The sequence below is a fragment of the Cricetulus griseus genome, chromosome 2, assembly GCF_003668045.3.
Source record: "Cricetulus griseus strain 17A/GY chromosome 2, alternate assembly CriGri-PICRH-1.0, whole genome shotgun sequence".
Classification (NCBI taxonomy): domain Eukaryota; kingdom Metazoa; phylum Chordata; class Mammalia; order Rodentia; family Cricetidae; genus Cricetulus; species Cricetulus griseus.
Window position 1 is genome coordinate 348,386,923 of NC_048595.1, and position 15,472 is coordinate 348,402,394.

The 15,472-nt window shown below is 35.4% G+C and overlaps 1 long non-coding RNA gene across 2 annotated transcripts; it reads left to right on the forward strand.

The window, feature by feature from the left end:
• The first annotated feature begins 6,788 nt into the window (after positions 1-6,788).
• On the forward strand, positions 6,789-14,964 carry LOC113834127. Of its 2 annotated transcripts, none has more exons than XR_004768576.1 (3): positions 6,789-6,848; positions 7,902-8,120; positions 9,306-10,745. It is a non-coding gene; the product is annotated as an uncharacterized LOC113834127 (long non-coding RNA). The 2 variants fall into 2 exon arrangements; XR_003482424.2 differs by lacking the exon at positions 6,789-6,848 and adding an exon at positions 12,529-14,964 and having other exon boundaries at positions 7,390-8,120; positions 9,306-10,423.
• The last annotated feature ends 508 nt before the right edge of the window (positions 14,965-15,472 follow it).

A 15,472-nucleotide genomic window follows, 5' to 3' on the forward strand; every position in this document is an offset into this window, starting at 1 on the left:
AAAATCTAGAAACATTTGTGCTAATTCAAAATCAATCTGATTAGAAGAATTATACCATGGTTATCTTAGTGTCTGATTTCAAATTACCTTCATAAAATTTATTAATAAAATGAGCATGACAGTGTTAAAGGAACTGACCAAAAGTCCATTGAAGTAGAAAAGAGATCACAAAAAAAGAATAAAAGCTCATAGAGCTATAGCCACTGAACTTCATCAAATCCTATCTTAAAGAAAAAGATAATTCAACAAACTATTTTTTTTCTTGGTTTTTCAAGACAGGGTTTCTCTGTGACTTTGGAGGCTGTCCTGGAACTAGGTCTTATAGACAAGAATGGCCTCAAACTCACAGAAATCCACCTGCTTTTGCCTCCCTAGTGCTGGGATTAAAGGCGTGCACCAATGCCCGGCTCAACAAACTTAAATGGTAAACTCCATATACATAATATGTAAAGGTTGATATTAGTTAACTACCTCCTACCATGGACAAAAATAAATATATTAATATTCAGGAAGTCAGGAAGGTGTTGCAGAAACTCCGACACCAGGCATTAGAATTCTATTGTGTTATTGGCCAATGTTGTCAAAGAGACTCCTTAGTACAGCAATTTTCCTTGGTTGACCCTCAGAGGTTGTATAAGTCCCTGTTGATGAGTCCACCATATAGTTCAGACACTGGGGAACATAGATACCTGAGTTGAAACTGACAAGAAGGCCCTTTTCCTAAGGACTAGCTTTTATGGTCCTAGAATGTGCCAAGCTATTTAAAAAGGAAGGAAACAATCAGAGTTCTAGTCATATGTAATGCCTTTGGACCACATCAGTGAGGAGCCAAGCACAAGAACCATAAGGGAGCATTAGCGGGCCACATACATTGTCTGTAAACAATAGGTATATAATTGTTTTTAAGACCTGCATAACAAGAAGATCATGTGTACTATGGGAAACCCAGAATCACCAAGGGGGAAGTAAAGACAAGAATCTGGTAGGAAAACCTAAAGCCATCATTTTACGAACACAGGTTAAACATAGCTAAGAAGTATTTGTTCATACTCTGACAGATAAGTGTAGTCTTCACACTGCATCAAGAAAACTTCTCCTTATCACAAATAGAGACCATTACAAAACAACCCAAAACAAAAACCTACAGCCAATCAAAATTCAGAGTTGTGAATCACAGTCCAAGTGGATACATTTACAATAGAACTCTTGTACTTTAATCTCAGGGAGTACTATAAAATAGAGATAAAAACAGTACAAGAGATGGAGGAAAAGAAAGTTTCTGTGACGTTTTGACAAAAAAAGAATGTCAGAATCTGTACTCATGAAGTCTCACCAACGTAACTGCACAAACATGAGCTGAATAAGGGGAACAATAGACATGGTAGCAGGAACTAATGGCACCTCCGAAGGTACGTACAGAGAATCTACAAGCAACCAAAGAATTCTCAGTAGGAGAAAACAGTCTTCCCAAGGGAAAAGCACAGCAATTGATTGTCCAATACCAAGTGATGAACCCTGAAAGCATTATGACATTAAACAGACTAAAATATATGTAACTGAATTTCAAAATAAAATAAATAATCATTTCTCATTTAGGGTTGAGTACCTGAAAATCTCTGATTCTTTACACATTGTGAAATTATGCGTCTATGTGTTATCTGCCCTATGATGAAAGATGATCTTCTGTGATAAGGGTTCAACATTGCACTGATTTAGGGTTATGACATCAGTATATTTATTGCAATATTCATATAGCAGGATAATAGTAGGCTTTCTTCTTGGTACCATGACCTATATAATCTTAAGATACTGGTCTCATTAGTACATCTAGAATGGGCTGCATATTCAGATTTAAGGCTGCAAGGCTTAAACCCAATAAAAATGGAGCTAGTTTCTTCAGTAACCTTTGTGCCACTATTACACTAGTGGGAATAACGTGAAAACTGCTCACTAAGCATCTCATACGGTGAGGATATTTGAATGAGCAACGTGCCTAAACACTCATGCATTTTATTGCTTAATCCCTAACTTGTGGATCTATTTTGGAGTACTAGGAGTTGTTCATAGCTATAAGACTGATGAGTGCTTTCTCCCCTAGTAGTGTGTATAGAACCACTAGCAATATGAACTCCAATTAGGAGAGGTAAAGGTTATAATTGAGTACAAGTTTGACTTCTCCATGTTTGATGATATAATTATATGGAGTTTTCTATGATGGAGTCTTAACATTAGTTCTGTAGGGCAACTACAAATTTTATCAGTAGTGTGTCCTGTTTATGGGATGTATGAGACAACTTTGGCCATTGACTCAAAATTATGTAACTCATTCTTGATATCAGAGCTGCTATTTGGCAATAATTATGTGTGTTGGGACACTGTCCTCATTGTTATGTTTAACCATCTACAAGCTGGTAGGAAGGCTGTCATTCTGAAACACCATTTACTTATGACCTCATACTTGACACAATAAATCTCTGCCTTACTAGATGATTCACCCTTGTTGATAATTGCTAATATTACCCAGTGTCAAAATATGAAGCCTAAAACAGGATGCTTATTTTTTCATTTTTTAAAACTTTTCTTATCATGTCTACTTTGTGTTTTTTATGCTTGTTATGTGTTTATGATCATCTCTTCCTTTAGATTTCAGAGAGTTTTTAAATGATTTTGTTCAAACGTTTCTGTGCCCTTGACCTGGGTTTCTTCTCCATTATCTATATCTGTTATTGGTATGTTTGGTCTGAATTTCTGGATGATTTGTGAATAGACATTTTCATTATTTAAAGAAAAATTGACTGAGCTATCCATTTATTCTATTCTACCTTTCCATCCTACAAACTTTGTGCCACTCTTGCCCTAGCACATCCTATATGGAGGACAGACTGAATGTAGCTTGAGGTTATATGGCTGGCTTGGTTTCCCAATCCCTCCATTGGTGGTCTTGATTTCTCACAAGAGGTGCCAGTTCAGGCTACATATCCCCTTTTACTAGGAGTGTTAGCTAAGGTCATCCATGTAGATTCTTGGGAGTTTCCCTTGCACCAGGTTTCTTCCTGACCCTGAAATGAATCCCTTTCCAATAGGATTTTTCCTTTTGAAGAGAAGGATGAAGGATTGTAGGAGACAGGGCTGTTAAGGATATCACAAGAAAACCCACAGAACCAACTAACAGACTCATAGAAGTTCACAGAGACTGAGTAGAAAACTGCAGAGCCTGCATTGGACTGACCAAGGCCCTCTGCCTATATGAGATGGATGTTAGTTTTGTCTTCTGGTAGGACTTTTAACAGTGGGATGGAGGACTGTATTGGTCTCTTTTGCTGTGTTTAATGACATTATTCCTAATACTGGGTTGCCTTTCCAAGCCTCATTATAAAACGAGGTCATTAGTCTTATTACAACTTGATATGCCATGTTTTGTTGATATCTATCTGAAGCCTGCCTTTTTCTGTATAGAAAGGAGGAGGATGGGATTCAGGGAAAGATAATGGGGAGAGACTGGCAGGAGAGGAGACAGGGGAACTGAGGTCAACATATTAAATAAACAAGGAAAAACAAAAGAAAAAAAGTATAGTATTTAATAAAGATTGTGTTATAAAATTATACTTATATATGTATAAAGTTTCCATGGAATAAATACAATAACTTAAAATTAGAATTCTTTAGTGCTTGGCTGTGGATCTCTGCTTCTACTTTCATCAGCTACTAGATGAATGGTCTATGATGGCATATAAGGTAATCATCAATCTCATTATATGGAAGGGCATTGAAGTTAGCCTCTCCACTATTCCTTAGATTGTTAGTTGGAGCTGAATGCCTGAAATGCAGTTGTAGAGGGACAGGTGATGAGCAAAGGGGTCAAGACCATGCTGGGGAAACGTACAGAAACAGCTGACCTGAGCAAGTGGATCATAGTCTGACAGCCGGGGGAACAGCAGGGCATGAATGGGCTTTTGGGAGCCTATTCCTTATAGAGGGCTACACTCTCAGCCTAGGTCCTGTGGCAAATGATGGGTCAGACTTTAATGATCCTTCATGGGAGGCCTCACACTCCATAGGAAGTGGATAGGGATGAGATGGGGGCCTGGTGGGGGGCATGGGAAGACAGGAGGGACAGGGAGATGGATCTGGAATTAGAATATGAATTTAAATAAAAATGTATTTTAAAAAATTAGAATGCCTCAATAAATATTTTGTTAAATATAAAATAAAAATTAACTATATAAAAACTAATTTCTTTTTTAATTTAAATTAGAAACAAGCTTGTTTTATATGTCAATCCCAGTTTTCCCTCCCCTTCTCCCTTGGCCCCTACTAACCCCCTATCCCATCCACTTTCTACTTCCCAGGGAAAGTAAGACCTTTCATGGTAGATCTTCAAAATCTGTCATATCATTTGGATCAGGGCTTAGGCTCTCCCTTTTGTTTCTAGACTGACAGAGTGTCTTCTTAATAAGTAATCATCATACCTAATTTAGAATTGTCACCAATAAAGAGACAAAAATAATGATCATGATGAGTATGTGGACAAGGAACTCTTTATACTACTTGTGGTACTATGAGTCAGTATTGCCTGTTTGAAAAACAGCTGATAATAATCAAGATTGCCTATCACAAATCATAAACCCATTTATCAACTAATGGGTAAATGATGAATAAAGTATAGCATGAATAAGTCTTGAAATACTACTTATTCATAAAATATTTTTCATTATTTCATCAAATTTTTAATAGAGATGAAAATACACAGATTGATATGAAATAAAACATCAGAAATGACAAATGACAATATATTTGATATAAATCATATATATGTAAGTGTGGCAAATGACTATATATATACACATATAATATCACTAAGTTTAAGGTAAAAAATTCAATTGAATAAAGTACTCAACAGGGAAATAAATATTTAATAGGGAATAAAGTATTTCAAATAGGGAAATAACACAGGATTGGATTAGGAAAATTGGGAATAATTTTGATACTTTGTTGGTTTTGTTTACAGATGATGAGCATTCTATTTTTGTTTCTGGAACTGAGAATCAACCCAGTAATTTCACATAGTAGAAAAGGGCTCACATATTGAACTCTGCTCCTATCCTATGTTATCAGATACAACATGGATTCAGTTACTGTGCATGAGCAAGAGCTATTTCTTTCTCAATGTAAGAATATTACTAATTTTACCATAATTATATACTTATTACTAAGGTTATCACTAGGAGTACATGCTGTATTTCTCATTTTCTAGATTGAGTTTTGATTACCCTAATCATACTATGTATAGAAAAATTATCTTTATGAAAAAAAAATTCTAAAAGGAGTCTTGTGTAGTAAAAAGGTGGGGTCTATATCCACTTTCCAAACAAGAAAAGTGGAATCATCACAATCTAATAACCCTGGGATTTTCTGTTTGATTGAGGTAATTAAGAAAAATAAAAAATATATATTTATTTGATTTGCATTTCCCTGATGGCTAAGGATGTTGAGAACTTTCTTATGTGTCTTTCAGCAATTTTAGATTCCTCTATTGAGAATTGTCTATTTAGTTCTGTAACCCCACTTTTTAATTTTATTATTTGGTGATTTGGGGTCTAGCTTCTTGAGTTACTTGTAGATTTTGGAGATCAGCTGATGGGGGAAATACTTCTGTGTATGTTTATAAATAAAGTATTTGCTTGGCCAATGAGACAGAAGGGTAGGCTGGACTAGGAGTCAAAGAGGATTCTGGGAAATGTAGTAGAGAAGTGGTGTTCTAGACAGGAAGTGACATAGCAAGGAGACTCATATTTAAGAAGAGGAAAAAGGAAATGTCGCTCTTTTTTTCCCCTAGGCTCCTGCTCCAGTGGCACGATGTGATTCACCAGCAAGGAGGGATGCCAATAAGGCGTCTGATAAGATAAGTCCCATAAAATATATAGATATATGGTAATTAAAACTGAGCTAACAAATGAGAATCCTAGTCATTGGCCAAGCAGCTTTGTACCTAATATAAGTCTCTCTGCACATTAATTGGGGCCCTAACTCAGGCAGGCGGCTGGCGTAGAGCGCCCACGTGGTGGTGGGGCTCCGGCGGCTTTTGGCAAAAAGATTTATCGTAACAATCAGTCCTTTGTCAAATGTGCCATTTTTGTATTTCTGACTGTATCTTTTGCCTTACAGAAACTTTTCAGTTTCAGGAGATCCCATTTATTAATTGTCAATTTCAGTGTCTGTGCTACTGGTGTTATCCTCAAGAAGCAGTCTCCTATACCAATTCATTCAAGGGTGCTTCCCACTTTGTCTTCTAAGAGGTTCAGTGTGGCTGGATTTATGTTGAGGATTTTGATCCATTTGGACTTCAGATTTGTGCATGGTGATAGATATGGATTTATCTGCAATCTTCTACATGCTGTCATCCAGTTATGTTAGCACCATTTGTTGATGATGCTTTCTTTTTTCCATTGTATAGTTTTAGTTTCTGTGTCAAATATCAGGTGTTCATAGGTGTGTGGGTTCATATCAGGAACTTCAATTTGATTCCATTGGTTTTTGTGTCTGTCTGTCTTTGTGCCAATACCAAGCTGTTCTCATGACTATAGTTCTATAGCATAGCTTCAAGTCAGGAATGGTGATGCCTCCAGAAGGTCCTTTAATTGTACAGTGTTGTTTTGGCTATCCTGGGTCTTTTGTTTTTCCATATAAAGTTGAGTATTTTCCTTTCAAGGTCTGTGAAGAATTGTGTCAATATTTTGCTGAGGATTGCATTGAATCTGTAGATTGATTTTGGCACTTTTGGCAAGATTGCCATTTTTACTATGTTTATTCTACCTATTCAAGAATATGGGAGATCTTTACATTTTCTGGTATGTTCCTTAATTTCTTTTTTAATGATTCAAGTTTCTTGTCATACAGGCCTTTCACCTGTTTGGTTAGCATTACCCCAAGATATTTTATGTTGCTTGTGGCAACTGTAAAGTGTTATGTTTCTCTGATACAGTCTTACTCCTGTCACAATGGCTAAAATAGAAAACACCCATGACAGTTTAAGCTGGAGAGTATGTAGAGAAAAGGGAGCACTCCTCTGCAGATGGTGGAGCCAAATTTGGAAATCAGTTTTGAGATTCCTGTGGAAAATGGATATCAGTCTACTACAAGACCCAGCAATTGTACTCCTTGGAATATACCCAAAATATTCACATTCATACAATAATGACATTTGTTCAACTATGTTTTAGCAGCTTTATTTATAACAGCCATTATCTAGAAGCAACCAGGATGCCCCGCACCTGAAGAATGGATAGAAAAAATGTGGTACATTTACACAATAGAGTACTACTCAGCAGAAATAAAACAACAAAGAAATCTTGAAATTTGTAGGCAAATGGATGGTAGTAGAAGAAACCATCCAGAGTGAGGTAACCCAGTCACAAAAAGGCAAACATGGTAATTACTCACTCATTTATGGATTTTAGACATGAATCAGGGGATTGCCAGCCTACAATCCTACCATCAGAGAGTTTGGGTAACTGGGAGGACCTTAAGAGAGACATGCATGGTACCTGAGAGAAGGGAAATCTTACAGGATCTCCTAAGCAAATCGGGAGAATGGGGGGCAGGTGGAGGGAGATGGGAGTAAAAGAAGGAGAGAAGAGGAGCTGAGAGGAGAACATGGGGGAGCAAGAAGTTTGAGTCAGGAGAAGGATAGAGGAGAGCAAGATAAGAGATATCATAATAAAGATATCATAATAAAGGGTGCCAGAGCCACCACAGGTTCAAAAAGAAATCTGGCACTAGGGAGATTTCCAGAGATCTACAAGGATGACAGCAACTGGCAATCTAAGCAATAGTGGAGAGGCTACCTTAAATAACCTTTTCTGATAATGAGATTGATGACTACCTTATATGCCATCCTACAGCCTTCATCCAGTGTTTGATACAAGCAGAGGGAGACACCCAAGATAAACACTGAACTGAACTCCTTGAACCCAGTTGCTGAGAGGGATGAATGATGAGCGATGGGTTCAGGACCGGGCTGGTGAAATCCACAGAAACAGCTGACCTGAACAAGGGTTAGTTCAAGGTCGCCATACTGATGGCTGAGATACCAGTATGGGACTGATCCAGACCCCTTGAACGTGAGTGTCAGTGAAGAGACCCTGATAATCTATGGTTCATCGGGTAGTAGACTGTTATTTATCCCTGGCCCACAAATGGACTTTGGGAGCCCACTCCACATGGAGGGATGCTCTCTCAGTCTGGACACATGTAAGAGGGCCTAGGTCCTGCCTGGGATGATTTGACAGACTTTAGAGATACCCTATGGAGGGCTTCACTCTCCCTGGGGAGCAGAAAGGGGATGGGGTGAGGGCTTATGGAGGTTGCTTGGGGCCAGGGATAGACATGTGAAGCAAGCTTATGACTAATTTTAAAATATAAATGTATATTTAATTATATGAACACATAAAGTTTTAAACGATTACATCCCACAAATCCTTTTTAGTTTTTCTTTGAAAATTATATATACATATATATATACATGTATATATATATATATATATATATACATGTATATATATATATGTATATATAATCTTTAATGTATTCTTAAAGAAAGTGGGTTTCCCTCAACTAGAATTCAACTTCAAGTACTTCCTTATTAGAGGTTGGGTGTCAGATCTCTCTGATCCATGCTGGAATTTTTTATTGGCTTGATGTTGCAAAAGTCTTCTGTAATTAACAACAGCCACTAGGAAGTCAAAGTTTAACAATCATGTCTTATCCAGAGGGCAGAATTTTGATTTTGCACAACATTGTTAAAGGTATTCAGTATATTTTTAAGAAATGCGACTTTTTACTTGCAAATATTATCGTAGCTTATATATGATTGTGTCATGGACATAGAGCTTTTATTACTTGAACATATGAATGAATGTTTTGTAGTTAAAACAGAAATCAACCACTGGTTCTCTTCCTAATGTGGTCTACAATTTTACTGACATGAGAGTCATGGTCTCCGGAATGTATGGAACTTGTGAATTATGATATGTTGGATGACAAGCAGACCCCAAATATTCCAAGGTTTCTGACTTTCCATGTCTAGAATTACAAAAATGTAAGCTGCAATTTCATATGGGATTATCTTTAATTCTAAAAGTATTGCATATGAGATAATAATGTTTTCCTTAGAGTAAATTATAGTTTTGAGAATTTAAGAAAAAACAATCAAAAACACCACAACCATTCAATCATTAGGGTTTCTTTTTATTTTCTTCCTTTCCCTTTTTTTATTTTTGAGAAAGGATGTCTTTGTGTATCCCCAGATGTCCTGGACCTCTCTCTGTTTACAATGCTGGTCTTGAACTTAGAGATGTGTCTGCCTGTCTCTGCCTTGTGCGTGCTTGGATTAAAGGTGTGTGCCACCACCTCCTAGCTTCTTTGGGTTTCTAAAGTCTTATAACAACAATTATTAAGATTATCTGCATATATTTACTCTCTCTGGTATCATAGTGTGCTACTCACAGCTACACACACAGTTTTAGGAAATTATACAGGTACATTTATATACCTATAAGCAGTGGAACAATTGTCAGATACTTAATATGTTATCCTAATGCCATTCAGTTTTCAAACTGATGAACTGATATGCTCTGAAACTTACTTAGTGAGAGTCTTACTAGGGAAAGCTAACAGGTAATTAAAAATCATGGAGGTAGTGATGGTTTGGAGGAGTTAGCATAAAAATACATGGAGAAAAATTATAGTCTAATTAAAATATGCGGCTATGTGTTTAAACACAATGGAGTTATTTAATGAGAAGATGTATTGAGAGAATGGTACTCTGTCACACCACTTCAGCATATTCAATACCTCCAGGGGAAAATGTTGCAAGGGAGTTTTAATTAATTTCCTTCATCTAATCCTCTCTTAACTCTGAAAAATCCTTCACATGCATCATTCGAATCTCAAGGACAGTGTGAGGGCCATTGAAAAGCAGTGTTATCCAAATAAGGTTGTGAAGAGGCCATTTCTAACTTCTTCATTAAAGTTAATGCACTTAACACTACTGCCATTCAGAATCCATATTGTACTGCAGCAGCAATTACATAAAGTATCTACTTCTTCAGTCTGTCCTTATATGCTATCATTATATTTTTAGGAACTTAAGTGTGGCAAAATTCCAGAATGTTCAGTTCTAGCTTGTGAAATGTTGCAACTCCTCTAACAGCTTGAAATAGCAAAATTTCAAGCCATTGGGTATATCAGATTCTATATCTAAAATTGAGTGCCAGGCTTGAAGATTTTGTAATTTATCTATATTTTTTATATCTCTTGGTCACAGAGAGGGATAGAGATAAATGAGGTGACATATTAAAAAGTTTTATGAATAACAAATATTATCCTTATTTTTTTGTGTAGGATAAATGAAGTCATGTGTAGGGTAAGTAACCATTAGAGGTGATTTTTTAAAAAAAATCCATTTATGATTCATTTAACTACATTTCTAGCACTTACTACCTTCTGCTATTCTTATCTTGTCACTTTGAGTGCAAAAGGTTTCACAAGAGCAGGAATCATGGAATGAAAAAATTATGTAAATTCTTGTTCACATAAGCCAAACTTTAAAATATGTGTCACTACATAAGTTTAATGTCAACAGACAAATATTTTGCCTATTCTTTGTCACACTCCCCTTTTGTTTTTATCATTCCTGTTTTTATTCTTTTGCTCTCTGGGGGCCTGCCACCCAGCTCCCAAATAAATTTGTGAACATTTATTTTTTTCTTATGAAAGCCCAGCATTAGCTTGGCTTGTTTCTAGCCAGCTTTGCTTAACTTAAATATCCCATCTACCTTTTGCCTTTGGGCTTTTATCTTTTACTGTTCTATATACCTTTCTTTACTTCTTATTCCATGGCTTGTTTTGTATCTGGGTGGATGACTCATGGTGCCCTCTCTCATTCTCTTTTCACTCCCTTAACTTTTCCTCATAGATTTCTCCTATTATTTACTCTCTATGCCCACCAGCCCTGCCTATCCATTTTCCTGCCTAGATATTGGTCATTCAGCTCTTTATTAGATCACCCAGGTGTTTTTGACAGGCAAAGTCACACAGCTTCACAGACTTAAACAAATGAAACCTAAACGAGTGCAACACACCTTTGCATCATCAAACACATATTTCACAGCATAAACAAATGTAATATGTCTTAAAATAACATTGCACAACACTATGCTTTACTAAGATTTTCTTTAATATAGTCAGAGAGAAAGAAAAAATAGGTAAGTTTAATGTTAGATGAATTCCCTTAAGTAAATGTATTTTCCCTAAAATCAAATATTTTTAGGCTTACACATACAGAGTAGAAAGCCCTTCATAGTGTTCTATTGGATTTAGTTTGCAAAAACTTCCTGTAAGTTCTAGATGCTCAAGATACAGTCAAAGAATATTGTAGAATAGTATACACAGGGCAATTCTCTCACCAAATAAGTGTAAATATTCTCATAAAATATAGCCACATGCAGCTCCTTATTATAAAATCCTAGGTAAACTAGGCACTTCATTTACATATTTCTTCATGATTATAGTCTTTATCAACAACTTTCTTCTCCATGCCCCTGGGCTCCCACTTTTATCAAGGGTTCTTGTCTTCATTGCCTTCACTGAGGGACTAAGCAATATTCTCTTGGCGTCCTCCTTGTTTCCTAGCTTCTCTGGCAGTGTGGATCATAGAATAGTGATCCTTCACTCTATGTCTAAAAATCAAAAATGAGTACATATCATGTTTATCTTTTTTTTTTTTTTGATTGGGTTACCTCTTTCAGGATGGCTTCTTCTAGTTCCATCCATTTGCCTGAGAATTTCAAGATTCCATTGCTTTTTTTCTGCTGAGTAGTACTCCATTGTATATATGTACCACATTTTCTCTATCCATTCTTCACGTTAGGGGTATCTAGGTTGCTTCCAGGTTCTGGCTATTACAAACAATGCTACTATGAACAGAATTGAACATATGTCCTTATTTTATGAGTGTGAATTCTTTGGGTATATGCTCAAGAGAGGAATTGCTGGATCTTGAGGTAGACTGATTCCAGGTTTCCTGAGAAGCTGCCACAGTGATTTCCAAAGTAGTTGTACAAGTTTTCACTCCCAACAGCAATGGAGAAGAGTTCATGTTTCTCCACATCCTTTTCAGCATAGATTGTCATTGGTGTTATTGATTTTAGCCATTCTGACAGGAGTAAGAAGGTATCTCAGAGTGGTTTTGAGTTGTATTTCCCTGATGGCTAAGGATGTTGAGCAGTTTCTTAAGTGTCTTTCAGCCATTTTTAATTCCTCTGTTGAGAATTCTATATTTAGTTCTGCACTACATCTATTAATTGCATTGTTTGGTGTTTGGTGGTTAGCTTTTTGAGTTCATTGTATATTTTGATGATCAGCCCCCTGTCAGATGTGGGGTTGGTGAATATCTTTTCCCATTCTGTGGGTAAATTGAAAAATAACATTTGGAATTTAGATTTACTTTCCTTTTTTTTCACTTTTTAGGAAAGTCTATGGTTACAAATGCATAGATGTTTTTTCAGCGTGGAAAAATTACAATGGAAGTGAATGAAGGGCTAATATATGCTCTGTGATGAGAAAGCAGTTACTAAAATGAATGGAAAAGTAAGCCCTTTGGAATTCAAATTGAAGTACATTGATTATTTTTTACCAAAAATGTAAGAAAATTGTGTTGTATATGAAGGAATAGATTAAATTATATAAGTATATGGGAATAAGGTATTACTCATGAAGCTACTTTTAAACTTGGTCACTTCACAATTCTTATTTGCTCATGAAGCCAACCTTATATTTATTCCTTATCATCTCAGTGCAGTGTTTTGCAAGAATGATAGTTAGTAGGAGTCTCAGAATTGTAATTCCAATGAAGCCTTAGGTTCTATGATTTTACTTACTACCAAAACAATGTTCATTAAAAATAGAATTCCTTTCCATTTCAAAATAATCACATGTTAGCTGTTCTAGATGTATTTATACCTTGCAACAGTGTTTACCATCCTTGACTGACTGACTTCTATTTTCTAAGTAATTTTGACTCCCTGGAATTAAAGTATCTTTGGTATAAGGATGATATTTGAAATGTGAAATAGATGATAGAGTTGAGAGGGAAAAAGACAGTTTAACAAGTCTCCACTTCTCTATGATGATGACATCAAGTATTTATAGTTTTACTATTTATTTGGAATATTATTTCTCTTCTCTGTCTACAGTTATGATTCCTTTTCTCCCTTTTTCCTGTGAGATGGAAAACCAAAATAAGTTTTGATGTTCCTTTCATAGCCACCATTTCTGGATTTTTACTAGGTTCTCTGCAGTTTTTCTCAATGCCTTGGTCACTGATGTCAATTTTAATCCTCTATTTCATTGTATTAATACTTGCAAAGGGGATTAGCAAAGTCCTATCTGGGCAAATCATCTGTGGAAATGCACTTAGATACATCCAGCATTTTCTTCCCTATTGCCTTGTTATGGCCCTATCCAATGAATCTGAAAATAAGACTAACAATAAAACTCACCAAGGAGTTAACTGTAAAATACAAAAGAGATGGTTTATGGTTGAACATAAGTTATACAACTGATAGTCTGTAGTTTGATACATTCCAGCAACTTATACAGTATAGCAATTCATTCCAATTACTAAAAGCTTTTTTTTATTTCGAACCTCATTGGTAAAAATATATGTGGAATATCCATAATATGTCATTATATTATTAAATGAAATATTTAAAGTGTCATCATTTCTGTACTTTTGCAGATTAAAATCATACAAATGCTACAGAAAAGTGGTATATTATATAAACTTGGTAATAATTGTTTTTAAATTATTTGAGGATACAAAATAAGTTAAAATAGGCAAACTGCTGATGAAATAGAAAAACAAATTTGAAGGTATACTATGCGAGTATTTCAAGTGCTTATAGATCATCCAGATTCAATGACATATCACTGCCATAGTTATACAAATAAAAACATGGAATAAATGCATAGACTCACAATTGTTTATGGATATCTAACTAAAGTGCTGCATGAACTACAAAGGGCTCCTCCATAGGTGAAGTTAATTGCTGTTGGTTCAGACACCTTGAATCCACAAGTTGGGAATCACAAACTGGAGGACAGATTCCTAGTATTCCTTTGCCCTCAACATGTACACCATCACATCATTATATATGCACATGCATACCACAGCACACAAAATAAGCAAATCAATGGAGTAAACAAAAGCTTTTGCAAAACACTCATGTCTCAATGTAACTTAAATCTTACTTTACCAAAGATAACAATGGTTCTCAATGAGTCAATGACCTGAAGAGTAAAAATGAGGAATGAAAGGTAACTTCTTAAACTTGAAAAAGAGTAGTCAAAATTTTATTTGATCGTGAAATTCTAAACTTCCCCATGTTGTTTGAACATGAGAAAAATATTTCCTTTTCACCAAATCTACTGTAAAATGCATAAGAATTTCTAGTCTGAATCAAGGGTCATATACATTGCTTACTAATAACATTTTGAGAAGAAAATAAAATTATATTTTTGCTTAAGGGTTCTGAAAGTTAATTAAAAACAAAATAGCATATGCAGAATGAAAGTGGTGTAAATATTGTAACAGGACTTTTGTTTAATTAACTTTTTCCCATATTACTCAGGGTGACTTGGCACAAGACTCCTTGTGCCCTCAGGTGTGATGTATTCTCTCAGACCAATAATGAAAATAATGCATAATTCAGAAACAAACAAAGTTTAACCAAAATTGTGCTGTAAATTTTTATTTCCAATCTAATAGCCACAATAAGTTCCTCCTGTTCCTAATAGCAAAATCATTAAAGTTAGGAAAAGATAATACTTAATGATTCAGAATTTCTCTATTGACTAAAATTATATTGGAATCTTGCAACTTTTTCATAGAAAGAAAAAAAAAAACTACTGGGAATACTCCCAATATATTGTGAACCAGTATATAAAAGTCAAACTCTGGAGTGTTGCTAAAGTAAACAATTAACTTGTTAATAAATATATTAGAGGAAACTTTTAATGAGCAGTAATGATTATGATGAAAACGCATAAAGGAGCAAGAATTCTTTTATGGTTTCATTTTTTTTAAAAAAGGAACATCTGTTTAACTAAATAAAATAAAACATGACTACAAAGGGGAAGCTTAACAAGACATTTGGATTTAAAAGTTCTAAAGGTAGAAATAATCTAACCACATTTAACAAATAATTTCCCAACATCCTGGATTAAGGAAGAAATAAAGAAAGAAATTAAAGACTTCCGAGAATTCAATGAAAATGTTGACAAAAAATACCCAAACTTATGGGACACCTTGAAAGCAGTTCTAAGAGGAAAGTTCATACCTCTAAGTGCTAACATGAAGAAACTAGCCACACCAGAGATTTGAGATCACAGCTGAAAGCTCTAGAAAAATATA